Raw genomic sequence first — 12,321 nt, 5'->3', positions numbered from 1 at the left:
CCATAATGCTCCTACAATTCAATTCTGCTCTTTCAAGACATCAAATATGGCTTTATTAAAGGTAAAGCTGACCTTTGGTATGTTCTCACTTGAGTATCTTGCAGTTATTCAAGAAATTTCTCAGTCTCAAGTGTTGTCCACGTATAGACGTCTTTCTAGGATTTCTCATACTTTGTGTCAATGGTAATTACTATGACAGGTTCCTAATTGTTGCCGACTTTAAATTTGTATTGGATGATCAGTGTGACCCCAAAAGCAAAAAAATGAATGAATCTCCTGCACTCTTGAGGAACTAGGAAAAGAAAATCAGAACACATCACACCAGTCTTAGCGTCACTACACTGGTTACCTGTGTCATTCAGAATTGACTTTAAAATTCTGCTTATGGTTTATAAAGCCTTAAATAATCTCGCCCCATCTTATATATCAGAATGTCTGACACGTTATATTCCAAATCGTAACCTCAGATCCTCAAATGAGTGTCTCCTTAGAATTCCAAGAACAAAACTTAAAAGAAGTGGTGAGACGGCCATCTGCTGCTATGCACCTAAAATCTGGAATAACCTGCCAATAGGAATTCGCCAGGCTGATACAGTAGAGCACTTTAAAACACTGCTGAAAACACATTACTTTAACATGGCCTTTTTATAACTTCATTTTAACTTAACACTGATACTCTGTATGTTCAATTCATCATAATAACTATTCATGGTGGCTCTAAAATCCGTACTGACCCCTACTCTCTTTTCTGTTTCTTTTTCCGGTTTCTTTGTGGTGGTGGCCTGCGCCACCTCCACCTACTCAAAGCTTCATGATGCTCCAACAATGATGGATGGATTAAAAGGAAGAAGTCTACGTGACCATCATCATCATCAGACCCTTCCGTGAGAATCCTAAATCCAAAGAGGACTGTTTCATTTATGTTAGGTAGAATGCCCAGAGGGGACTGGGCGGTATCATGGTCTGGAATCCCTACAGATTTTATTTTTTCTCCAGCCGTCTGGAGTTTTGTTTTTTCTGTCCCCCCTGGCCATTGAACCTTACTCTTATTCGATGTTAATGTTGATTTATTTTGTTTTATAATTGTGTCTTTCATTTTTCTATTCTTTAATATGTAAAGCACTTTGAGCTACTGTTTGTATGAAAATGTGCTATAGAAATAAATGTTGTTGTTGTTGTTGATCTGAGACAGCACGTTAGGCAGCACACAATAGGGGGGGGCACGTACTGTATCTAGTGATTATTAAAAGATTAAAAGTTGACGTTTGGGGAGATTGTGGATATTTGTTTATCTGACCATTTTCTCTTACTATTTAATATAGACATACTGATCAATAAAATTAACGAGAAATATGGTGTTAAAAACGCTTGTTTGATTCACCTGCAGCTTCAAAGTTTAACATTTTAAACAACCAGTCCGTTTGTAGTACTTACTATTTACATTATCAGTATTGTAGTAAAGGTGGAAAATTTTAATACTAAAGTGAGAGCTGCCACTGACATAGTCGCTCCTGAAAATACATTTAATTTTTTTCCAGCAATATTACACCATGGAAGACCCAAAGAGTGTCTGATTTAAACAAAATCATTCCAGAGAGCTGAGCGTAAATGGAGAAAAACTAAATTGTTCACTATGAGATATTGAAGGCTAAAACAACAGAATACAACACCTTAGTCCAGCATTTCTCAACCTTTACGTATTTGCGACCAGAGTTTTCATAACAGTTTTAATCGCGCTCCCCCCCTAACGTTTTTTGAAAGGAGCCCACTAATACCAATTTGTTTTTTTAATTAATGATATATCATAGATGCATATTTTATTATATCTACTTAACTTTAATCGACATTTATCTAACTCTATTTTTCTAGTATCAGAATGTAGTTTAAATTAATTTGTTTTGGCTTCAATAGATGTATTTTTCATATATTTGATTGTTTTCTTTTTTTCACATCCTGGTGCATCCCTTTTTGTTACTTCGCATTCTTCTAGGGGGGCCTGCCCCACAGTTTGAGAACCACTGTCTTAGTCCATCTTGAGAGGGGTGCTATTTCTCTAAATATTCTTGACAAGTTTGTTCGGGTTTTAGCACAAATCACATTACAGACACTGCACTCGTTAAAGTAGTAAATAACTTGCAGGTAACTGCAAACAGAGGCCATTTATCTGTTCTCATCCTCTTAGATCTGAGTGCTGCATTTGATACCATCGATCACAATATTCTTATAAAATCACCTTAGTCAGATGGTGGGCCTCTCTGGCAGTGTCTTAAATTGGTTTGAGTCTTACTTGACAGGTAGAAAGTTCTGTGTTATGTTAATATACTTCAAAGACACATGATATTCTATATGGTGCTTCACAAGGATCTCTCCTGGGTCCGCTGCGCTTTGTGATCTCCATGCTTCCTTGAGGTCAGATTATCTTAGGGCATAACGTGAGCTACCACAGCTATGCTGATGACACAAAACTGTTTTTATAAATCGCGCCTGATGACCCTGACTCTCTTGATTCACTGAGAAGATGTCTTGTGTTTCTGAATGAATGAGTAGGAATTTTCTCAAACTAAATGAAGAGAAAACAGAAATCTTAGTGTTTGGCAAAAATGGATATAATGAGGGTATGAGAAATAAACTTGGCCCTTTGTACTTGAAAGAGGTGCTTGAGACGTGCTAACCCTATGGCCCTGGGAGTATGGAATAGTGCAACCCCCTCTCCCAACCCTAATTCTAGCCAACTACAACTGGGGGAGGTGGATTGGATTGGGGATTTGCAGGGGAGGGAGATTGCGGGTCAGTTGGGGGTACGGGAGGAGTTTAATCCCCTGCGTGAGGAAGGACCACGGGTGGACTTACAAACTAATATTCATCAAACACAAAATTTCGGTTGTTTTAACATATTCATTTCATTCTAGGTCAGTTATGGGTGTCCTGCGTCCCCATAAAATGGGAACGCAGGACACCCATATTCCACTTCAGAAGTATCAATTAATTGCAGCCTACAGGAGGAACAAAAACTTAAGATATACTGGTTCACGCGAGATGCCCCTCAAAAAAGAAAACCAATAAAACGGCCTGGAAAATCCCCTTTGCCAGGAAAAAGAACATTTGTAATAAACTGGCAAAGGTGGATAAACCCATTTATCATAATTTTCAGCTCAATTCCAAAAATTGCATTTACGGTATTCAGTGTGCCACCTGTGGCCTGATTTACGTGGGGGAAACAAAGAATACGTTGAGAGAACGCTTTGTACAGCATCTCCGAATCATTGCCAATCAAACAAAACAGACGGCACGGTACCAACATTTTTCACTACAGGGCCATAGACCAATTATGGTTGGTCTGGAACAGACAGGGTGGAATAAGACCAGACGATTGAAGGCGGAAAGCAGATGGATAACAGTATTAAGTACTTTGGTCCCAATGGGTTTAAATGAGAAATAAAATTAAAAATTGTATTTTATTTATTTATTTATTCTTGTATTAAAATTTGTGGATTTATTTATTTATTTATGGATTCATTTATTGGGGTTTTAAAATAAGGAGTTTTTTTTTTTATTAAACCAATTTATTTAAGGGGTTGTAAATTTTTAGGAACAATATATTGTTCTGAAGGATTTTTAATTATGAATGTATTTTCAGGATAGGGATGTAATTATGGATCAAATAAAAAATGGATTTTTTTAAAAAATAAAAGGTTTTATGGATTTTATTTATTATTTATTCTTTCTAAAAGGAATGTTTTCCTAAAATAAGAAACTACCAAATTAAGGGGAGTGGATAAAGAAACAAAATCAAATTAAAATTTAAATTATGAATAAGTGTACCTGGCTAAGACCACCTCCCCAGTTCTCCCTATAGGTTACAATGGGAACCTCCGGAACTCGTGGGTGGTACCGTTGGAAAGGGCGTGCCCACAAAAGGCTCATCTCGAATCAGAAAAAACAAACTGTTTTATACCAACATTTTGCAATAGAAGGGCATAAGCCGGTCATGTTTGGTCTGGAGCAGCAAGGTAACTGGAATAAGACCAGGAGACTGAAGGCGGAGAGGAGATGGATAAGGAATTTGAATACCTTGGTCCCGTTGGGACTAAATGAGAAAGAAAATTAAAATTTATTTTAGGAAAATAACTTAGGAATATTTTTTGTACTATTGAATGTTTTTGGGGGGATTTATAGGGTTATTTTCTTATTTATTTATCTATTTATCTAACTATTTATTGATTCATTTATTGAACTATTTATTGATCTATTTATTTATGGAGTTAGGGTTTATTTATTTAATTATTGATTTATTTACATATTTATATAGGTAATTAATTGTAAATGATTTTAGATGATGGGGTTGGTAAATTATAAAATTTTAGGGGGGACAAATTTTTGGTTCAGTGGGGCTTATTACTTTTATCGATATTTTTAAGAATGTTGATTTTATTAATCTCCCAAAAACCTTTTATAGGTCTTGATTTTTTCTATCTGTTTGACTTTAGATTTAGGATATTTCAGGAATTTTTTATTCTATATTCTTAAAAAAACTTAAAACATCTTAGGAGGGGTGGAGGAGGAAAAAAACAAAGAAAAAATTAAAGATTTAAAATGGGACAAGTGTACCAGTGCCTGCCAGTAATGGCCATATCCCCTACCCTAAACCTAACCCTAATCTCAGACCAACGTCCCCTGGCTAAAAAAAATAAAAAAAATAAAAGAAACATTTTTAGACTCTAACAGATGTATTTAATTTCATTTAAAATTTTGAACTATAATTATTTAGGGTTCTTTTGTTTAATAACATTTTAGGTATTTATTGAAGGGATATCTTTATAATTACAATTGATCACTAAGGGAGGAATAATGGGATTAAGTAGGGGGTAGGATTAAGAAAAACAATTATATACTTACCTTAAAAACAATTATATACTTACCTTAATTACCACCTGGGGACTCTAACAGACCACATATAACCCCCTTTTTTTAGATAGGACAAATCAGTCACTCCTCTGATGAAGGCCTGTTGGAGGGCCGAAACGTTAGGATCTTGACTCTGTTCTGTCTTTAACTTTCTTTTCATCTAGTTACTTTGAAAAAGGGCAGATAAGTACATATTTTTGCTTGTGAATATACAGTACTTACCTGATTTTAAAGTGTTTTTCTAATAAAAGATATTTTTTAACCATTTTTATAAATAAGGTTAACCTTTAGTTTTTTCCCAGGATCCTGTAAGTATTTTTCCAATTTTTTGCAATTTTACATTTTTACACCTTTTTCCTTTTTACACTTTTTTTACACAGCAATAAATTATTCTTCACAGTTTTCTATCACTTACATAAAATTCCATGATACATTTTCTTTCCCTGTCCTCAGTTACTTCTTTAAAAATAAATACTAAAAAATACTTACCTCTCATACTTACCTTATCCTTTGGGAAGCATAGACCAACCTGGGATTACTAGGGGGATCAGAATCCGGTGAGTTTTTTTTTTTTAACAAGTAATTTTATTTATTTACTTATTAGTATTACTTACAAGTAAATTTACTTATCTTTTTTTATCTGGTCTAATTGGAACTTTAATAGTATTGGTTTATAGTAATTTTAGATATCCCTTCTTTTATTAATTTTAATTAATTTTAAGCTTAGTGTTAGGGTTCTTTTTATTTGTCTTATTTTTTAGGATGACCGCACCAGAAAAGGCTTGTTTTAAATTACTACAAGCAATACACCATCTACAGACTTTCCGTCAAACATCTCTCCCTCCGGGGATGGTTAAACAGGTAAAAAAACTAACCAGTTTTATTAAACCTTCATCCCCAAATCCACAGGTCTTGCAATTATTAAAATTGAATACAGAGGCCTGGATGGATACCAATGTACGGATACTGCCGGAGAATTATGAAAGTGTGAATCAGGTGTTGGTACAACAAATAGGACAGATAGATGAAATAAATATTGTTAGGGCGATTAAAAGGGCTAAAAATAGATTTAAACAAAAATTAACCCTCATACAATTCAAATTTTCAGGAATAAGCTGTACTTACAGATGGCGGCCATGACTGGGACTTCAGAATCCTTTCCGGAACAATCACGGGCGGAGGGTGTGTCTTCTGTCAGTGATTCAACTTCCGAGTTGGAGTTGCCAACAGTACAACCCGGAGTGGGTGTGGGGTGTCAGTCATCGCCTAAAAAGGTAAAAAATATTAATGTTTATCAGGAGAATAGACAGAACTTACCTATGGGTAGTGATATTCCCTCTTCTTTTTCTTCACCAGTCTCTATTGATTCTGGGGTGGCGACTGAGAAATTAACAGCTGTAGAATCGACCCCTGGAAAAAAAAAAAAAAAAAAAGGTTGATATTAATAAAACCGATACAATGATGAAAGGTGACGTTCAGAAAACTAACATGTTAGACGTTACCCCTTCTGATGTATCAGAAAATTCGGCCGTCGATAGGGATAAAACACAGATGGTTGACATGGATAAAAATCCAAGACCTATATTAATAAATGGAGACACTCTAATGGTTGGATTACAACCGTTTAGAGCACCAAATCTGTCAATTCAAACCTTTTCACAGGGATATATGCATCACATTTATAGATTTTTGCCTGATGCACGTCCACAAGAACATGTTAAAGTGGCATTTATTTGTATAGCAGAGCTGGATATTTTATATCAAGCTATGTGTAGTCCAGATGAGGTAGAAAATTTTTGTGAGGTAGTAAAACATTTACCTAAGGCTAGGATAATATTTTTGTTACCTAAAAGACGATTGATAGGGCAATATGATCATAGATCGGATTTTGCCAAAAAAAATGGACAATGCGATGTTGGATAATATGTGCTATTTTAAAGTAGACTTTCCAAAACAACTTAATGATCCAACTCAAATTGCTTCATTTTATTATTCTAAAAAGTTACAGATTTTAAAGTCAAATATTAAGTAGGGAAGAAAGATAGCCTCCCCCTTACCTAAAATCCTAACCTTAACCTCTAGAAAAGGGTCTCTAATGTTAAGATTGTGAGATTGGTTTTAAATTTATTTTAAGGCCTAATCTTAATTTTATTTTGGGCCCTGATGTTAAATTGGTAAGAACCTTTTTTTAAATGCCTAGATTTTTAAAAAAATAACCCTATTGATTTAGTTTTTAGCAAAGAACCCCTATTTTTTAAAAAAAAAAAGTAAAGGGGTATCGTGAATTTATTGTTTATAAAAAGTTATTTATGGATAGGACTAAGACAATAAAAGTGGTATATTTGAAATTCCATTTCAATTGGGATAGGCCTTATTGAAAAGTCCTAATTAGATCTCAATAGAAGGATTTGTAGTGGTAGGGATCATTATAAGGACATATGTATATAAGGAATAATACGAATGGTGAGGAGTTTCATTAATGAAATAATTTACTATTTTTATACTAGGGATCAATTATTTACTCAGTGTATCAATTTGTAAAAAATGAACAGTATAACTTGAATCAATGCTCTTTTGTTGTGTACCTGTGCCTTTTGTATCCTTCGGGGTACAATAATCCTCCAATAACCCTAATTTCAGACCAATGTCCCCTGGCTAAAAAAAATAAAAGAAACATTTTTAGACTCTAACAGCTGTATTTAATTATTAAAAAAAATAAATAGCCACAACCTCATATATAAAAGGCCCATTGTGCGTCTAGGAGTGAGAGTGAGCACATAGTTTTGATCAACTCTATACTTATTCCATTTGACCACTTCTTTTCAACCAAAACACTAAAATGGAATTCAACAAGGTTGCTGAGGACAACACCGCAGCACTTTTAGAGAGGAAGATCTCATCATTCCCTTCTTCCCCACCACCCACCCTACCCCGGACCAGCTTCAGCCGGACTTTGATATAGATGGAGCTTTGGTGGAAGTGACCCACTTTACATCTCTAACAGCAAGGGTCAACTACCTCTTCTTAAATGCCAATCTGGCTCAGGCCACATATAAAAAAAAATATTAAAACACACCGGTACTCCTCAACTCAAATTATACATTGGAGTAAGAGCCAAGGAGTTATGCTCTGCTACATTGATGGAGGATGGTAAATGTGGCTTGCCTTGGTGCCAGACTTTGATAACATTCCCTTCATTTTCTCCCCATGGATGCTCAAAAACACCATGACAGCAGCCATTGAAGACATTGCCAAGACCTTTGAGAAAAAACTGAAAAATCTGCCTAAAGCAGACAAGGCCAGACCCTCAGTGATCAAAAACCACTGGTCTAATTTGAAAAACTTTCTCGTCTGCCCGTTTGACCAGGGCTTTATCTTGGCCTTGTTAGAGAGTTGTATTTCAGAAGTGTCCCTGCCTCGTGGAATGACATAGATGAAGTACATCCTACAACTGGGCTACAAAGATCCACAGCCACTGTGCCTTGGTGGACTTTTTACAGTGCCCGAGCGCATAGTTGGTGCGTCTTTCCACACCGCCTGTACCCTGTCCTCCAAGGACAACTCGGTGGATATCATGTGGTCCCGCTACATGATCAACAGGCAGACTGGCACCAATGGACAGATGTATACAAACATGTCCATTAGGGAGGCTGCCAACTTCCAGTCGAACCTGGACTACAACCGGATGGACATAATCAAAAAAACATCTGGGAAATATTCCAACCTGCAAAACAGAACCCAAAACCGACTTTAAACTTTGTCCAGCTGTACTGTGATGCACCACACCGGCACCAGTCACCTTTCTACAAGCACCCGGTGAGTGGTGTCATTGTCATCTGTGGTGCATTGCACAGGGAGTACAATAAGGCTTTGCTGAAAAGGGCAGCTGAGTACATCTCTCATTTCAAAGACCTTTCCTTGAAAACTGACATCCAGCTTGGTGCGAGGCTGGAGGCTGTCCTTTTTTTTCCTGGCCAGGACCTCCCAAAGGTGCTACTCTCGGACAATTTCTTTCTAAACTTTGGGACCTATTGAAGAAGGAGGCCATGCTGCTTCCCTTCAAGAACGTAGGTCAAGAAGGTCTCCACACTGTGGTCACAGCTGTGACCAACCACCTTGTGACAACGTGTATGCCGAGGCCCGTCTTACCGGGGGCTATGATCAAACATGGAGGGCCTTCCAGCACGAAATTGCTCTGGAAGAATTCTTCCACGGGCAACCCAGAGCATCAATCTCCATACCATTCAGTGTGAGCTTGGGCACCTCGTCCACACATATGGACAGCAGAACCAAGGAACGTGGGTTCCTCGCTCTAGCTCCTTGGTCGTCTGCAAGTGTGGGGCTTGCTCCCCCGCCACTCAGAATCTGGAACAGCTTGGAGGTGTACCAAATTAGGGTGGAAAAACTGTTCCAGCTCTCGGGATCTTGGGATGCAAATGATGCAGTCCTGGGAGTGGAAGTGGTGAAGGTTCTCCTCAAGGACATATGGACGGAGCCAAACCCTGCCATGGGACATTCTAAAGGGCCGATCAGAAACAGCCAAACCAAGGGACTCCCTCAAGTACTCTGCGCTGGCCAAGAAGGTGGAAGAGAACATCAAATTCTTCCGTTTCCCCTGGGTGATGCGCACGGTACATGAGCTACTCATTGAAAAAGGAAGGAACTTCCAGACCGTCCTGACCCAGGGATTGTCCACCCTTGTCCTAAAATACTTCCCCGGTATACGATACCGGGACTACCGTGGGGGGAAAAGGGTCACATGGAACTATCAAGATTACATTGAGGTTAGACCGGAGGGGGCTCCCATCTCCTCTGCCACCACGGCTGACCTGATATCAGAAAAAATCCTCCAAGAGCTGATGGAGAGGAACCTGACTGGACAGGGCCACATCCAAAGATATCAGGACTGGGGTATTCCATGGCTTCCAAAGGTCCTCCAGAGGTTCCCGCCACAGCTGGAAAACAGGCCAGACAGGAAGATGGACCTCTTAGTTTACCTGTCGGCCATTGGGATGATGATGGAGGGGGCCTTCATCGATTATATCCACATGAGTGTGCTCCACAGATACCTCCCTGTGAGCCAGAAAAGGCTCTTGAGGTTGAGACTACGGTCCAACTTCACCTTGCAGAACATCTGTCGGGACTGTATGTTGTACAAGCTAGCAACTGATATCCTGACCAAGTTGCAAGAAAAGAGGAAGGCCCCGGAAGAGGAGCAGGATGAGGAGCAAGCGGGTCCGTCAACTGCTGGTCAGCCAGACCCGTAAAAAAGAGACCCAGACATTATGCTGGGGGATGTCCAGCTGCAGGATGACGTTGAACAACATCAACAACCTGCGAGGGTAGACAGCCACACAGTCCCTGCCTCTTCCAAGCGCGCTTGGACGCCACAAGAAACAAGCCTCATCCCAACAACAGGCACCATCGAACAGGACTACAGGCAGTATATCCGGGCTTGCCAAAGTGCTGAGATTCTGATGAGGTCGACAGAAGCCTTCAGGAGGAGGAGATATTTGATTAAAAAGGATAATTAAGAAGGTCTCCACCATCTCCTAGAATAGGATCATGGTGTTTTGTTTTACTTTTTGTTCGATATGACATTTTCTACTGCAAACAGTGATTTTTTTTTTTTTTCCTCTTTTTCATTTTATATTACATATTTTACATAGTTTTCATAGTTCATTAATAGTTCATAGTCTAATAGCAGCAAAAAAAAAACCTCCACAAAGACTCTGCCTTGACGTGGCGTGGAGGCTTGATTGCCACAGTGGTCCTAAGAATGTCCAGAACTACTGTACTTGGCAGTTGTTCTCGACAGTCCTAGGACCACTGGGACAAGACCAAAGAGTCTAACTTTAACAGTTGTGGAAAAAGTCTCACTCGAAATAGGTACCAATCAAATCCAAATGGTCTGAAACGTGCTCCTATGAGGTTTCTGGGAGAACGATTTTGGCCATGACACTTAGAAAAATGTTCAGTCCACAGATTACTATGGGAATTTTAAAATGCTAATATCTCCGGAACGGAAGGTCGTAGACCCTCGTGGGTGGTACTGTTGGAAAGGGCGTGCCCACAAATGGGGGGTAGGCGCAGTTTCAGAGTCTGGCAGATCAGTGCGGTTTCAGCTCTCCAAGACTGCTTCGAATTGACAGACTGGGACATTTTTTAGAGAGAATGCTATGTAGGTTGCTCCATCAATCTGGAGGAGTACACAGACTCTGACTGACTACATCACCAAATGCATAGAGGATCTTACTGTTACCAAGGATGCTATCACAAGAGCCAACCAGAAGCCCTGGATGACAAGTGCACAAGCTACTCAAGATCAGAAATCCTGCATTCAGATCTGGAGACAAGGCCGCCCTCAGGGTGACCAGAGCCCACCTGTCTCACGCTAGAATGAGAGCTAAGTGGGCATATGTGCAGAAGATCAACAAACAATTCAGCAGCACCAGAGACACAAGTATGTGGCAGGGCGTTCAGGCAATTACAAACAAGCCCAACCCACACAGCAGCAATGGGGATGCCTCCCTTCCGGATGAGCTGAACAACTTTTTTTGCACTGTTTAAGGCGCAGAACAAAGAACCTGCAAGAAAAGCAACACCTCCCTCCACTGACCAACCACTCTGTCTCTCCATAACTTACGTGAGGAGGACTCTAACCAGAGTCAATCCACACAAGGCTACAGGACATGACAACATACCTGGTCGTGTGCTCAAAGAATGTGACAGTCAACTGGCTGGTGTCCTCGCAGACATCTTCAACACATCTCCATCTTACAATTCCAAAAGCTAAACTTAAAAGAAGTGGTGAGGCAGCCTTCTGCTGTTATGCACCTAAAATCTGGGATAGCCTGCCAATAGGAATTCGCCAGGCTAATACAGTGGAGCACTTTAAAACACTGCTGAAAACACATTACTTTAACATGGCCTTCTCATAACTTCACTTTAACTTAATCCGGATACTCTACATGTTCAAGTCATCATAACAACTATTCATAGTGGCTCTAAATACCGTATTGACCCCTACTCTCTCTTCTGTTTCTTTGTCTGGTTTCTTTGTGGTGGTGGCCTGCGCCATTCTTCATTTTGTAAAGCACTTTGAGCTACATTTTTTGGTATGAAAATGTGCTATATAAATAAATGTTGTTGTTGTTGTTGTTGTATCTCTGAGCCAGTCGTCAGTCCCAGCATGCTTCAAGTCGACCACCATCATACCAGTGCCATGCCTGAATGACTACCGACCAGTTGCACTCACGCCAATCATCATGAAGTGCTTCGAAAGGTTAGTCATGTCACACAAAGATTAATCTCCCTGCCTCCCTTGACCCTCTTCAGTTTGCTTAACTCTCAAACAGGTCAACTGCAGATGCCATATGCTCTTCCCTTCACCTCTCCCTGACATCTGGATATAAA

This window comes from Polypterus senegalus, chromosome 11, assembly GCF_016835505.1.
Source record: "Polypterus senegalus isolate Bchr_013 chromosome 11, ASM1683550v1, whole genome shotgun sequence".
NCBI lineage: Eukaryota > Metazoa > Chordata > Cladistia > Polypteriformes > Polypteridae > Polypterus > Polypterus senegalus.
Note: the sequence above shows the minus strand (reverse complement) of the source record.